This window comes from Oncorhynchus gorbuscha, linkage group LG01 (genome assembly GCF_021184085.1).
Source record: "Oncorhynchus gorbuscha isolate QuinsamMale2020 ecotype Even-year linkage group LG01, OgorEven_v1.0, whole genome shotgun sequence".
NCBI classification, from domain to species: Eukaryota; Metazoa; Chordata; class Actinopteri; order Salmoniformes; family Salmonidae; genus Oncorhynchus; species Oncorhynchus gorbuscha.
In genome coordinates this window covers 47,885,919-47,899,822 of record NC_060173.1, presented here as the reverse complement: position 1 = coordinate 47,899,822, position 13,904 = coordinate 47,885,919, and positions in this window count along the sequence as shown.

Sequence of the window (13,904 nt, the reverse complement as noted above, 5' to 3'; positions counted from 1 at the left end):
CAAGCACCATGGTCTTGTAGCGGATGCGCTCAACTGGAAGCCAGTGGATGAGAACGGAGGAGCGGGGTGCACGTGAGAGAACTTGGGAAGGTTGAACACCCGGGCCGTTCTGGATGAGTTGAAGGGGTTTAATGGCACAGGCAGGAGCCCAGCCAACAGCGAGTTGCAGTAATCCAGACGGGAGATGACAAGTGCCTGGATTAGGACCTGCGCCGCTTCCTGTGTGAGGCAGGGTCGTACTCTGCGGATGTTGTAGAGCATGAACCTACAGGAACGGGCCACCGTGATGTTAGTTGAGAACGACAGGGTGTTGTCCAGGATCACGCCAAGGTTCTTGGCGCTCTGGGAGGAGGACACAATGGAGTTGTCGACCGTGATGGCGAGATCATGGAACGGGCAGTCCTTCCCCGGGAGGAAGAGCAGCTCCGTCTTGCCGAGGTTCAGCTTGAGGTGGTGATCCATCATCCACACTGATATGTCTGCCAGACATGCAGAGATGCGGTCGCCACCTGGTCATCAGAAGGGGGAAAGGAGAAGATTAATTGTGTGTCGTCTGTGTTAGCAATGATAAGAGAGACCATGTGAGGTTATGACAGAGCCAAGTGACTTGGTTAGCGAGAATAGAAGAGGGCCAAGAACAGAGCCCTGGGGGACACCAGTGGTGAGAGCGCGTGGTGAGGAGACAGATTCTCGCCCCGCCACCTGGTAGGAGCGACCTGTCAGGTAGGACGCAATCCAAGCGTGGGCCGCGCCGGAGATGCCCAACTCGGAGAGGGTGGAGAGGAGGATCTGATGGTTCACAGTATCGAAGGCAGCCGATAGATCTAGAAGGATGAGAGCAGAGGAGAGAGAGTTAGCTTTAGCAGTGCGGAGCGCCTCCGTGATACAGAGAGCAGTCTCAGTTGAATGACTAGTCTTGAAACCTGACTGATTTGGATCAAGAAGGTCATTCAGAGAGAGATAGCGGGAGAGCTGGCCAAGGACGGCACGTTCAAGAGTTTTGGAGAGAAAAGAAAGAAGGGATACTGGTCTGTAATTGTTGACATCGGAGGGATCGAGTGTAGGTTTTTTCAGAAGGGGTGCAACTCTCGCTCTCTTGAAGACGGAAGGGGTAGACGGTCAGGGATGAGTTGATGGGAGGTGAGGTAAGGGAGAAGGTCTCCGGAAATGGTCTGGAGAAGAGAGGAGGGGATAGGGTCAAGCGGGCAGGTTGTTGGGCGGCCAGCCGTCACAAAAGATTTCATCTGGAGAGAGAGGGGAGAAAGAGGTCAGAGCACAGGGTAGGGCAGTGTGAGCAGAACCAGCGGTGTCGTTTGACTTAGCAAACGAGGATCGGATGTCGTCGACCTTCTTTCAAAATGGTTGAGCAGTCATCTGCAGAGAGGAGGAGGGGGGAGGGGGCGGAGGATTCAGGAGGGAGGAGAAGGTGGCAAAGAGCTTCCTAGGGTTAGAGGCAGATGCTTGGAATCCAGCGTGGTAGAAAGTGGCTTTAGCAGCAGAGACAGAGGAGGAAAATGTAGAGAGGAGGGAGTGAAAGGATGCCAGGTCCGCAGGGAGGCGAGTTTTCCTCCATTTCCTTTCGGCTGCCCTGGAGCCCTGTTCTGTGAGCTCGCAATGAGTCATCGAGCCACGGAGCGGGAGGGAGGACCGAGCCGGCCTGGAGGATAGGGGACATAGAGAGTCAAGGGATGCAGAGAGGGAGGAGAGGAGGGTTGAGGAGGCAGAATCAGGAGATAGGTGGGAGAAGGTTTGAGCGGAGGGAAGAGATGATAGGATGGAAGAGGGAGGTAGCGGGGGAGTGAGGCGAAGGTTGGGACGGCGCAGATACCATCCAGTAGGGGCAGTGTGGGAGGTGTTGGATGAGAGCGAGAGGGAAAAGGATACAAGGCAGTGGTCGGAGACTTGGAGGGAGTTGCAGTGAGGTTAGTGGAAGAACAGCATCTAGTAAAGATGAGGTCGAGCGTATTGCCTGCCTTGTGAGTAGGGGGAAGGTGAGAGGGTGAGGTCAAAAGAGGAGAGGAGTGGAAAGAAGGAGGCAGAGAGGAAAGAGTCAAAGGTAGACGTGGGGAGGTTAAAGTCGCCCAGAACTGTGAGGTGAGCCGTCCTCAGGAAAGGAGCTTATCAAGGCATCAAGCTCATTGATGAACTCTCCGAGGGAACCTGGAGGGCGATAAATGATAAGGATGTTAAGCTTGAAAGGGCTAGTAACTGTGACAGCATGGAATTCAAAGGAGGCGATAGACAGATGGGTAAGGGGAGAAAAGAGAATGACCACTTGGGAGAGATGAGGATCCCGGTGCCACCACCCCGCTGACCAGACGCTCTCGGGGTGTGCGAGAACACGTGGGCGGACGAAGAGAGAGCAGTAGGAGTAGCAGTGTTGTCTGTGGTGATCCATGTTTCCGTCAGTGCCAAGAAGTCGAGGGACTGGAGGGAGGCAGAGGCTGAGATGAACTCTGCCTTGTTGACCGAGATTGGCAGTTCCAGAGGCTACCGGAGACCTGGAACTCCACGTGGGTCGTGCGCGCTGGGACCACCAGAGTGTGGTGGTGACCCTGTGTGGAGCGTTTGTATGGTCTGTGCAGAGAGGAGAGAACAGGGATAAACAGACACATAGTTGACAGGCTACAGAAGAGGCTACGCTAATGCAAAGGAGATTGGAATGACAAGTGGACTACACGTCTCGAATGTTCAGAAAGTTAAGCTCGTAGCAAGAATCTTATTGACTAAAATGATTAAAATGATACAGTACTGCTGAAGTAGGCCAGCTGGCAGTGGGTGCGTTGTTGACACTACACTAATCAAGTCGTTCCGTTGAGTGTAATAGTTTCTGCAGTGTTGCTATTCGGGGCTAGCAGGCTAGCTAGCAGTGTTGTTTACGTTACGTTGCGTTGTCGACAATAGATGGCTAGCGAACCTAGAAAATCGCTCTAGACTACACAATTATCTTTGATACAAAGACATGCTATGTAGCTAGCTATGTAGCAAGCTACGATCAAACAAATCAAACCGTTGTACTGTAATGAAATGAAGTGAAAAAGTGATACAACCTGTGAATGCGACCGGGTAGTTGAGTTCTATACAGAAGACGTTGGCTAGCGTTGGCTAGCGTTGGCTAGCTGTTGGCTAGCTAGCAGAGTTGGCTAGCTAGCAGAGTCACCTACGTTAAGGACGACAAATAGCTGGCTAGCTAACCTCGGTAAGTTAAGATAATCACTCTAAGACTACACACTCTAAACCTAAACAACACAATTATCTTGGAAACGATGATACGAAGACAGCAAAGACAGCTATGTAGGTAGCTAACACTAAACTAATCAAGTCGTTCAGTTGAGTGTAATAGTAATAGTTTCTCAGTGCAGCTAATCAGTGGACGTTAGCTAGCTGGCTAGTGAAGACTACGTTAGGACGGCGAAATACGATAATTACGCAATTATCTTTGATACAAAGACGGCTATGTAGCTAGCTGAGAAGAAATTGCTAAGATAAGACAAATCAAACCGTTGTGATATAATGAAATATAATGAAAAAGTTATACTACCCGTTGGAGCGACGTGCAGATGCGACCACTCGCTCCAACCGGAACCATGTGTTTTATTAGGCAACAGCACATCTCTAGGGTTCATGGGGTTCATAACTAATAACATTTGACACATCCCTTGTCCTTTGTAAATCAGGGATGTCTGTGTTAACAGAAATGTCAATGTTCACGCAGTGGTTAAGCTATAGATGAAATCATCAGAGTCGTCTTTTTGCATGTGAGATCCACTATGCTGTTGAGGCCTTTCTCCTAGTTTTTAAGAAACTGTGCAAAGTTACAGAAAACCTGGATGTCTTCCCCTGTGTGTGTAATGCAGGCTCCTGTCCAAATTTGATGATGAGTAGGACTGAGCACCGTGAGCCTTGGCCTGTCCCCATGGCCTTTGCCCCCAAGTTGTCCCCAAGGGCCCACCGCCCCCTCTGCCTTTCCATCTCCTCAGACATCAATGGCCGCTTCAAAGCTCTGGAGACCCAGGAGTGGAAGAACAACCTCAAAGCCCAGGTCTGTCTGTTAGGCCTACACATACTGGTGGATTTTCTCCTCAGTGACTGCCGTTAGCTATGTGGGTGGCTGTAGTACTTACATTGTAACACTTTAGGTCCACTATGCGCATGGTGTTGCTTTGCCATCAGAGTTGTGTCAATGTGACGTTCTACGTGCTACACAGAGCGCACTGTTTTGAGAGCTGAGAGGAGCAGAGACGAAGAGCTTCTTTATTCTATTTTTCCCTACTGTAATGTACCGTATTCATTGATTATTGCTTTGGTACAGTCGGTGAGTCGGCTCGCAGTTAAGAACAATTATATTGTGGGTCGAACAATGTTTTAAATCAAGATAATAATTGATTTTAGAAACCCAGGAGCTTGTTGTGTTGCATTGTGTTGCGAATTATTTGGTGGGTAATAGCTCGGCTCTCGGAACAATTCTATGTGGGTGGGTCGGGTTGCAGAGAAAAATATGTCCTGATGGGACTCGGAAGTGATGGGACTCAGGTGGGGCTCGGAATTGATATGGACAGCGCGGGTGGGTGCAGCTCCAAAAAACCCATGCAGGACTCTATATCAGTGTGTTGTGTGTGTGTGTGTTTGATATTGTTTGCGTCTTCCTACAAATGGAGCAGGCCCACAGTGCAGGAGCAGCTGGCAGCACAGGCTCTCTGGAGAGGGACTCGTTTTTTTGTGCCTCTGGTTCCACCACGGCCTCCAGCTCTGGCCTGTCCAGCCCCGTGGAGAACCTCACCAAGATCACCAGTCGCTTCTCCCTATTCTTTCCTCCCTGGAACAGCAGCTCAGAGTCCAACTCCAACCCCCCCTCCTGCTCCGGCTCCAAGAAGCTGCGTAACTACAGCATTAGGGCGGCCACAGGTCCGGCCGGGGTAGGCATGGGGTCAGTGGGCAGGGTGGGTCCTCCAGACACCCCAGACATGCACAAACAGAATGGACAGGAACAATTCCAGTACTCTGTGCCCGTCATATCGAAAGTGACGGACTACATCTTCGTGGGCAACCTGAACACTGCGTACAATGGGCGCGTGCTGTGCCGCAACAACATCGACAGTATCATCGACATGAGCAGTCTGCCGGGGGACCCTGGCCCAAGCCTCTGCCTTATCCCCTGCACCTGCTCCCAGGGCGCCCGCCACAGCTGGTCCCGCCTCAAGGTGGACATCTGCGATGTGCCGGACGAGCTGGGCGAGGGCAGCACCACCCTAAAGCAGCGCTATTTCGAGGACATCAACGAATGCATCGAGGCGTCCAAGGAAAAAAGGAAACGTGTGCTGGTCCACTGTCGTGACGGGCACTCCCTGGCACCGACCTGTATCATCCAGTACCTCATGGTGAAACAGAATATGCATCTGATCGCTGCCTATGAGCTGCTGAGGGCCAAGTATCCTGTCAACATCAGGGAGTGTCACCAGAATGTGCTGGTGACCCTGGAGAGAGCTCTGCGGCCTGGAGGAGACGGGGACCCAGAGTGCTTCAAGCAGGCCATCTCAAGGAAAGTGGCTTGGACTTGACTGGACTCCCTCCCCCTCCTCTTCACTCCCTCCTCTCCCTGCAGTTCGGCCATCTTTATTTTTCAAATCTAATCATGGCATTCAACGGATCATTTGTTATGGAATTTTTTTTAAAGGCAGCATTTCTTTCTGTCATTGTCAACTGGATATATTGATGTTGCACCTACTTGCGGAACATGCAAGTTGATGTAAACTCAGCAAAAAAAAGAAACATCTCTTTTTCAGGACCCTGTCTTTCAAAGATGATTTGTAAAAATCCAAATAACTTCACAGATCTTCATTGTAAAGGGTTTAAACACTCTTTCCCAAGCTTGTTCAATGAACCATAAACAATTAATGAACATGCACCTGTGGAACAGTCGTTAAGACACTAACAGCCTACAGATGGTGGGCAATTAAGGTCACAGTTCTGAAAATTTAGTTCACTAAAGAGGCCGTTTTACTAACTCTGGAAAACACCAAAAGAAAGATGCCCAGGGTCCCTGCTCATCTGCGTGAACGTGCCTTAGGCATGCTGCAAGGAGGCATGAGGATTGCAGATGTGGCCAGGGCAATAAATTGCAATGTCCGTACTGTGAGACGCCTAAGACAGCACTACAGGGAGACAGGACGGACAGCTGATTGTCCTCGCAGTGGCAGACCTCGTGTAACAACACCGGCACAGGATCGGTACATCCGAACATCATACCTGCGGGACAGGTACAGGATGGCAACAACAACTACCCGAGTTACACCAGGAACACACAATCCCTCCATTAGTGCTCAGACTGTCCGCAATAGGCTGCGAGAGGCTGGACTGAGGGCTTGTAGGCCGGTTGTAAGGCAGGTTCTTACCAGACATCACCGGCAACAGCGTTGCCTATGGGCACAAACCCAACGTCGCTGGACCAGACAGGACTGGCAAAAAGTATAATTCGCTGACGAGTCACGGTTTTGTCTCACCAGGGGTGATGGTTTGATTTGCGTTTATCGTGAAAGGAATGAGCGAGGCCTGTACTCTGGAGCAGGATCGATTTGGAGGTGGAGTGTCCGTCATGGTCTGGGGTGGTGTGTCACAGCATCATCGGACTGAGCTTGTTGTCATTGCAAGCAATCTCAACACTGTGCGTTACAGGGAAGATATCCTCCTCCCTCATGCGGTACCCTTCCTGCAGGCTCATCCTGACATGACCCTCCAGCATGACAATGCCACTAGCCATACTGCTTGTTCTGTGCATGATTTCCTGCAAGACAGGAACATCAGTGTTCTGCCATGGCCAGCGAAGAGCCCGGATCTCTATCCCGTTGAGCACGTCTGGGACCTGTTGGATCGGAGGGTGAGGGATAGGGCCATTCCCCCCAGAATTGTCCAGGTACTGGCAGGTGCTTTGGTGGAAGAGTGGGGTAACATCTCACAGCAAGAACTGGCAAATCTGGTGCAGTCCATGAGGAGGAGATGCACTGCCACCCCAGAGACTAACTGTTACTTTTGATTTTGACCCCCCTCTTTGTTCAGGGAAACATTATTCAATTTCTGTTAGTCACACGTCTGTGGAACTTGTTCAGTATATGTCTCAGTTGTTGGATCTTGTTTTGTTCAAACAAACATTTACGCATGCTAAGCTTGCTGAAAATAAACGCAGTTGACAGTGAGAGGACGTTTCTTTTTTTGCTGAGTTTATTTGCCCACTTATAACCCTTTGAATGTATTACTCAGTGATGTTTCTCAGAAGAGGAAAGTGTACTGTATACAGGAAACTGTACTGTATACAGGTGTTAAATATGGAGGAAAAATATGTTCTAGACCGTGTCTTCAATCTGAAGAAGCTCTGTGTCAGGTTGGTTTTATTGCGCACGTGCACGTTAGAAAGCCAGTGTCCCGGAGTCGCTTCTTCACTGATGACATTGAGACTGTTGTTTTGCGGGTACTATTTAATGAAGCTGCTAGTTGAGGACTTGTGAGGTGCCTGTTTCTCAAACTATACACTCTAATGTACTTGTCCACTTGTTCAGTTGTGCACCAGAGCCTCCCACTCCTCTTTATATTCTGGTTAGAGCCAGTTTGAGTTGTTCTGTGGACGGAGTAGTACACAGCATAGCCTTCATTTCTCAGAACAAGAATAGACTGACGAGTTTCAGAAGAAAGTCTTTGTTTCTGGCCATTTTGAGCCTGTGTTCGAACCCACAATGTTGATGCTCCAGGTAATCAACTAGTCTAAAGAAGGCCAGTTTTATAGCTTATTTAATCAGAACAACAGTTTCCAGCTGTGCTAACATAATTGCAAAGGTGTTTTCTAATGATCAATTAGCCTTTTAAAATTATAAACTTGGATTAGCTAACACAACGTGCCATTGGAACACAGGAGTGATGGTTGTTGATAATGGACCTCTGTACACCTATGTAGATATTCCATTTAAAAAATCAGCTGTTTCCAGCTGCAATAGTCATTTAAATCATTATCATGTCTACACTGTATTTCTGATCAATTTGCTGTTATTTTAATGGACAATTATTATTATTTTTCAACAACAAGGACATTTCTAAGTGACCTCAAACTTTTGAACGGTAGTGTACATGGGACTTTGCACATGGATACCGATTGTAGTTGTTGTAAATCCCTCCCTGCTATTTTCTCTGACAGAGATATAGTATTAGAATGACTTATTTTCGTCGGCCGTGGTTGTAATACACTTTTGTTCCTTTGTGGCCCGTATGGGTGGAAGGATAGCTATCAGAGTACTTACTGTACGGTGACACTTGCACACATCAATAAAAAAAATGTATGCTATACAATGCTGTCTATTAATTGATGCTATCAATGTTTTAATTGGAATACATGATGTAATGAAATATGAAATAATACAGTTATGTAAATTGGTTATTTCTGTATTGCTGTAACTGTTTTGGACCCTTAACATATTTTTTAAGCTACCCTGGATGTGGTCATTGAACATTTTGTGCACTTCTGCACACCATATAATTTAGGCCATGATATACCTAGACAGGAACATGCTATATTAAAAAATAAACTGTTATTGAAGGTTAATTTGACCCTTGTGGTGAGTGTTTGGGTCGTCTCTCAACTTGTTTGGTTTTACAACTTGTTCTTAGGTGAACTGTATAATCATGGCCCAGAATGTTCTGACTGAGCTGAATTTAAAACCAGACTATGTGAAATGTAATTCCTGTGTCATGTTTTTAAGAGTCAAATGTCTCTTATGACCAAAAAGAGCTTCTGTATATCAGAACAGCAATTACTGGACAAAGATTTATTTCTTTAATGAGTCTGACGCAAAGGATATAATGCTGCTCCCAGACAAGGCCCAAATCCCTGTCATTCGCATGAAGAAAATAAGAAATACAGGGGCGCATATCAGGGTGCCTTGTCAGAATTAGTCGGCGAGTGGGTAACCCGCCTTTACCATCCGTTCTATTGGCCAACTTGCATTCACTGGAGAATAAACTGAGCTCCGTTCAAGACTATTCTATCAAGGGACATTAAAAACTGTAATATCTTATGTTTCACTGAGTCGGGACTAAACAACGACACAGACAACATACAGTTGACTGGGTCTTCTTACCAGCTACGTCTGGTAAGAAGAGGGGTGGGGTTGTGTCTATTTGTCAATAACAGCTCGTGCGTGATGTCTAATATTATGGTAGTCTCGAGTTATTGCTCGACTGAGGTAAAGTACCTCATGATACATTGTAGACCACACTATCTATCAAGACAATCTATATTTTTTGTCTATTTACCACTACCAACCGACCCTGGCACTAAGACTGCACTCAACAAGCCGTATAAGGCCATAAGTGAACAAGAAAATGCTCATCCAGAAGCGGCGCTCCTAGTGGCCGAGGAATTTAATGCAGGCAAATTTAAATATATTTTACCTCATTTCTACAAGCATGTCACGTGCAACCAGAGGAAAAACAACTATAGACCACCTTTACTCCACACACAAAGACGCTTACAAGGCTTTCCCTCTTCCTCCATTTGGTAAATGTTACCATAATTCTATCCTCTTGATTCATACATACAAGCAAAAACTAAAGCAGGAAGTACAAGTGACTCGCTCAATACGGAGGTGGTCAGATGACGCAGACTCCACGCTACAGGACTATTTTGCTAGCACAGACTGGAATATTTTCCGGGATTCATCCAATGGCATTGAGGAGTATACCACCTCAGTCTCCGGCTTCATTAATAAGTGCATCGACAACGTCGTCCCCACAGTGACCATACATACATATCCCAACCAGAGCCATGGATTACCGGCAACATCAGCACTGAGCTGAAGGCTAGAGCTGCCGCTTACAAGAGTGGAGCACTAATCCGGATGCTTATAAGAAATCCAGCTATGCCCTCAGACGAACCATCAAACAGGCAAAGCGACAATAAAGGACTAAGATTGAATCCTACTACACCAGCTCTGATGCTCGTTGGATGTGGCAGGGCTTGAAAACGGATAAGGACAACAAAGGGAAACCCGTCCACGAGCTGCCCAGTCATGCGACCCTAGCAGGTGGGCTATATGCTTTTTTGCTCACTTCGAGGCGAGCAACATTGAAGCATGCATGAGAGCACCAGCTGTTCCGGATGACTGTGTGATCACGCTGTCCGTAGACAATGTGAGTAAGACCTTTAAACAGGTCAACATTCACAAGGCCGCAGGGCCAGACGGATTTACCAGGACGCGTATTCAGAGCATGCTCTGGGATAGGCCCGCTTGCTATGGGATAGGCTCTGGGATAGGCCCGCTTGACCCTATCCCCTCCTCTCTTCTCCTATCCCCTCCTCTCTTCTCCAGACCATTTCCGGAGACCTTCTCCCTTACCTCACCTCGCTCATCAACTCATCCCTGACCGCTGGCTACGTCCCTTCCGTCTTCAAGAGAGCGAGAGTTGCACCCCTTCTGAAAAAACCTACACTCGATCCCTCCGATGTCAACAATTACAGACCAGTATCCCTTCTTTCTTTTCTCTCCAAAACTCTTGAACGTGCCGTCCTCTCCACCCTTTCCGAGTTGGGCATCTCCGGCGCGGCCCACGCTTGGATTGCGTCCTACCTGACAGGTCGCTCCTACCAGGTGGCGTGGCGAGAATCTGTCTCCTCACCACGCGCTCTCACCACTGGTGTCCCCCAGGGCTCTGTTCTAGGCCCTCTCCTACTCTCGCTATACACCAAGTCACTTGGCTCTGTCATAACCTCACATGGTCTCTCCATTGCTATGCAGACGACACACAATTAATCTTCTCCTTTCCCCCTTCTGATGACCAGGTGGCGAATCGCATCTCTGCATGTCTGGCAGACATATCAGTGTGGATGATGGATCACCACCTCAAGCTGAACCTCGGCAAGACGGAGCTGCTCTTCCTCCCGGGGAAGGACTACCCGTTCCATGATCTCGCCATCACGGTTGACAACTCCATTGTGTCCTCCTCCCAAAGCGCTAAGAACCTTGGCGTGATCCTGGACAACACCCTGTCGTTCTCAACCAACATCAAGGCGGTGGCCCGTTCCTGTAGGTTCATGCTCTACAACATCCGCAGAGTACGACCCTGCCTCACACAGGAAGCGGCGCAGGTCCTAATCCAGGCACTTGTCATCTCCCGTCTGGATTACTGCAACTCGCAGTTGGCTGGGCTCCCTGCCTGTGCCATTAAACCCCTTCAACTCATCCAGAACGCCGCAGCCCGTCTGGTGTTCAACCTTCCCAAGTTCTCTCACGTCACCCCGCTCCTCCGTTCTCTCCACTGGCTTCCAGTTGAAGCTCGCATCCGCTACAAGACCATGGTTCTTGCCTACGGAGCTGTGAGGGGAACGGCACCTCAGTACCTCCAGGCTCTGATCAGGCCCTACACCCAAACAAGGGCACTGCGTTCATCCACTTCTGGCCTGCTCGCCTCCCTACCACTGAGGAAGTACAGCTCCCGCTCAGCCCAGTCAAAACTGTTCGCTGCTCTGGCCCCCCAATGGTGGAACAAACTCCCTCACGACGCCAGGACAGCGGAGTCAATCACCACCTTCCGGAGACACCTGAAACCCCACCTCTTTAAGGAATACCTAGGATAGGATAAGTAATCCCTCTCACCCCTCCGCCCCTTTAAGATTTAGATGCACTATTGTAAAGTGACTGTTCCACTGGATGTCATAAGGTGAATGCACCAATTTGTAAGTCGCTCTGGATAAGAGCGTCTGCTAAATGTCTTAAATGTAAATGTATTGATGTAAATGCTCGGACCAGTGTCTTCACTGACATTTTCAACCTCTCCCTGACCGAGTCTGTAATACCAACATGTTTCAAGCAGATCACCATAGTTCATGTGCCCAAGGAAGAAAAGGTAACCTGCCTAAATGACTACCGCCCCGTAGCACACACACGTCATATAGTGCTTTGAAAGGCTGGTCATGGCTCAAATGTCAACATGTCATCCAGGAAACTCTAGTCCCACTCCAATTTACATACCGCCCTAACAGATCCTTAGGTGACGCAATCTCAATCCCACTCCACACTACCCGTTCCCATCTAGACAAAAGGTACACCTACATGAGAATGCTGTTTATGAATAAAGCTCATCGTTCAACAACATAGTGCCCTCAAAGCTCATCACTAAGCTAAGGACAGTGGGATTAAACACCTCCCTCTGCAACTGGATCCTAGAATTCCTGATGGGCCGCCGCCAGATGGTAAGGGTAGGTAACAACACATCTGGCACGCTGATCCTCAACACGGGGGCCCCTCAGGGATGTGTGCTTAGTCCCCTGTTGGAGTCGCCAAGCACGACTCCAACACCATCATTAAGCTTGCATATGACACAACACTGGTAGGCCTGATTACCAACAATGAAGAGACAGCCTATAGGGAGGAGGTCAGAGATCTGGCATTGTTGTGGCAGGAGAAAAACCTCTCCCTTAACGTAGGCAAGACAAAGGAGATTATCGTGGACTACAGGAAAAGAAGGACTGAACACACACCCCATTCACATCGACGGGGATGTAGTGGAGCGGGTCGAAAGTTTCAAGTTCCTTGATGTCCACATCACCAACAAACTATCATAGTCCAAACACACCAAGAAAGTAATGAAAAGGACACGACAATACCCTTTAACCCTCAGGAGACTTAAAATATTTGACAGGGGTCCCCAGATCCTCAAAAAGTTCTGTAGCTGCACCATCTAGAGCATCCTGACCAGTTGCATTATCTCCTGGTATTGCAAATGCTCGGCATCCGACTGTAAGCCACTACAGAGGGTAGTGAGTACAGCCCAGTACATCACTGGGACCAAGCTTCCTGCTATCCAGGACCTATATACTAGGCGGTGTCAGAGGAAGGCCCAAAAAATTGCCAAAGTCTCCAGTCACCCAAGTCATAGACTTTCTCTCTGCTACCGCACTGCAAGATGTACCAGAGTGCCAAGTTTAGGTCCAAAAGGCACCTTAACAGCTTCTAGCCCCAAGCCATTTGACTGCTGAACAATTAATCAAATGGCCACCCGGACTATTTGCATTGACATTCCCATCCCTTTGTTTTTACACTGCAGTTACTCGCCATGCATAGTCACTTTACCCCTACCTACATTTACAAATTACCTTGACTAACCTGTATCCCCGCACAATGACTCGGTACCGGTACAGAGTTAATGTAGCCTCATTATTGTTATTTTATGATGTTACTTTTTTTTCTTCTTCTTTAGTTCATGTAGTAAATATTTTTTCTTAACTATATTTTCTCAAAACTTCCTTTTTGGTTAAGGGATTGTAAGGAAGCATTTCATGGTAAGGTCTAAACCTTCGGCGTGTGTGACAAATACATTTGATTTATTTTGAAATTGCATCTTGATGACATCACACATTTCTGTAGAGGGGGGGGTTCCTAACCTTGACTCTATCACAGTATTATTAGCCTTATCCCACACACTCAGGGATAACACAACCTCTGCTGTGGCCTGTCTGTCACCAGCCTCCATGACTTCTATAACCGGCATGACTTCAGCTCTCCCTTTCATCATTCCACCACCCCGGGGTCCTCCCTTTCTGGCGCTCAGTGGTGCTACATTTCCCTTACGGTTTTCCTTTCTTCTCCTCCTTCCCTTCTATCTCCCCCATACCCGGATTGCATGCTGAGGCTGCTGTCTTCACTAACTCGTCTGTCCAACCCATTAGCGACGTGACGTCTGCAAAAAGCCCTTTTTTACATACAATCGGGGATTTGTATTCCGAAGTGTAGAACTGAACAGTACATGAGGTCACCAATCCCATATTTCTACTCATTGATTAATGAATCACTTTAAGACTGCAGGACATGATTGATTTACATTTATTCTTATTTTTTATATATATTTTTTACCCATTATTATTTTGT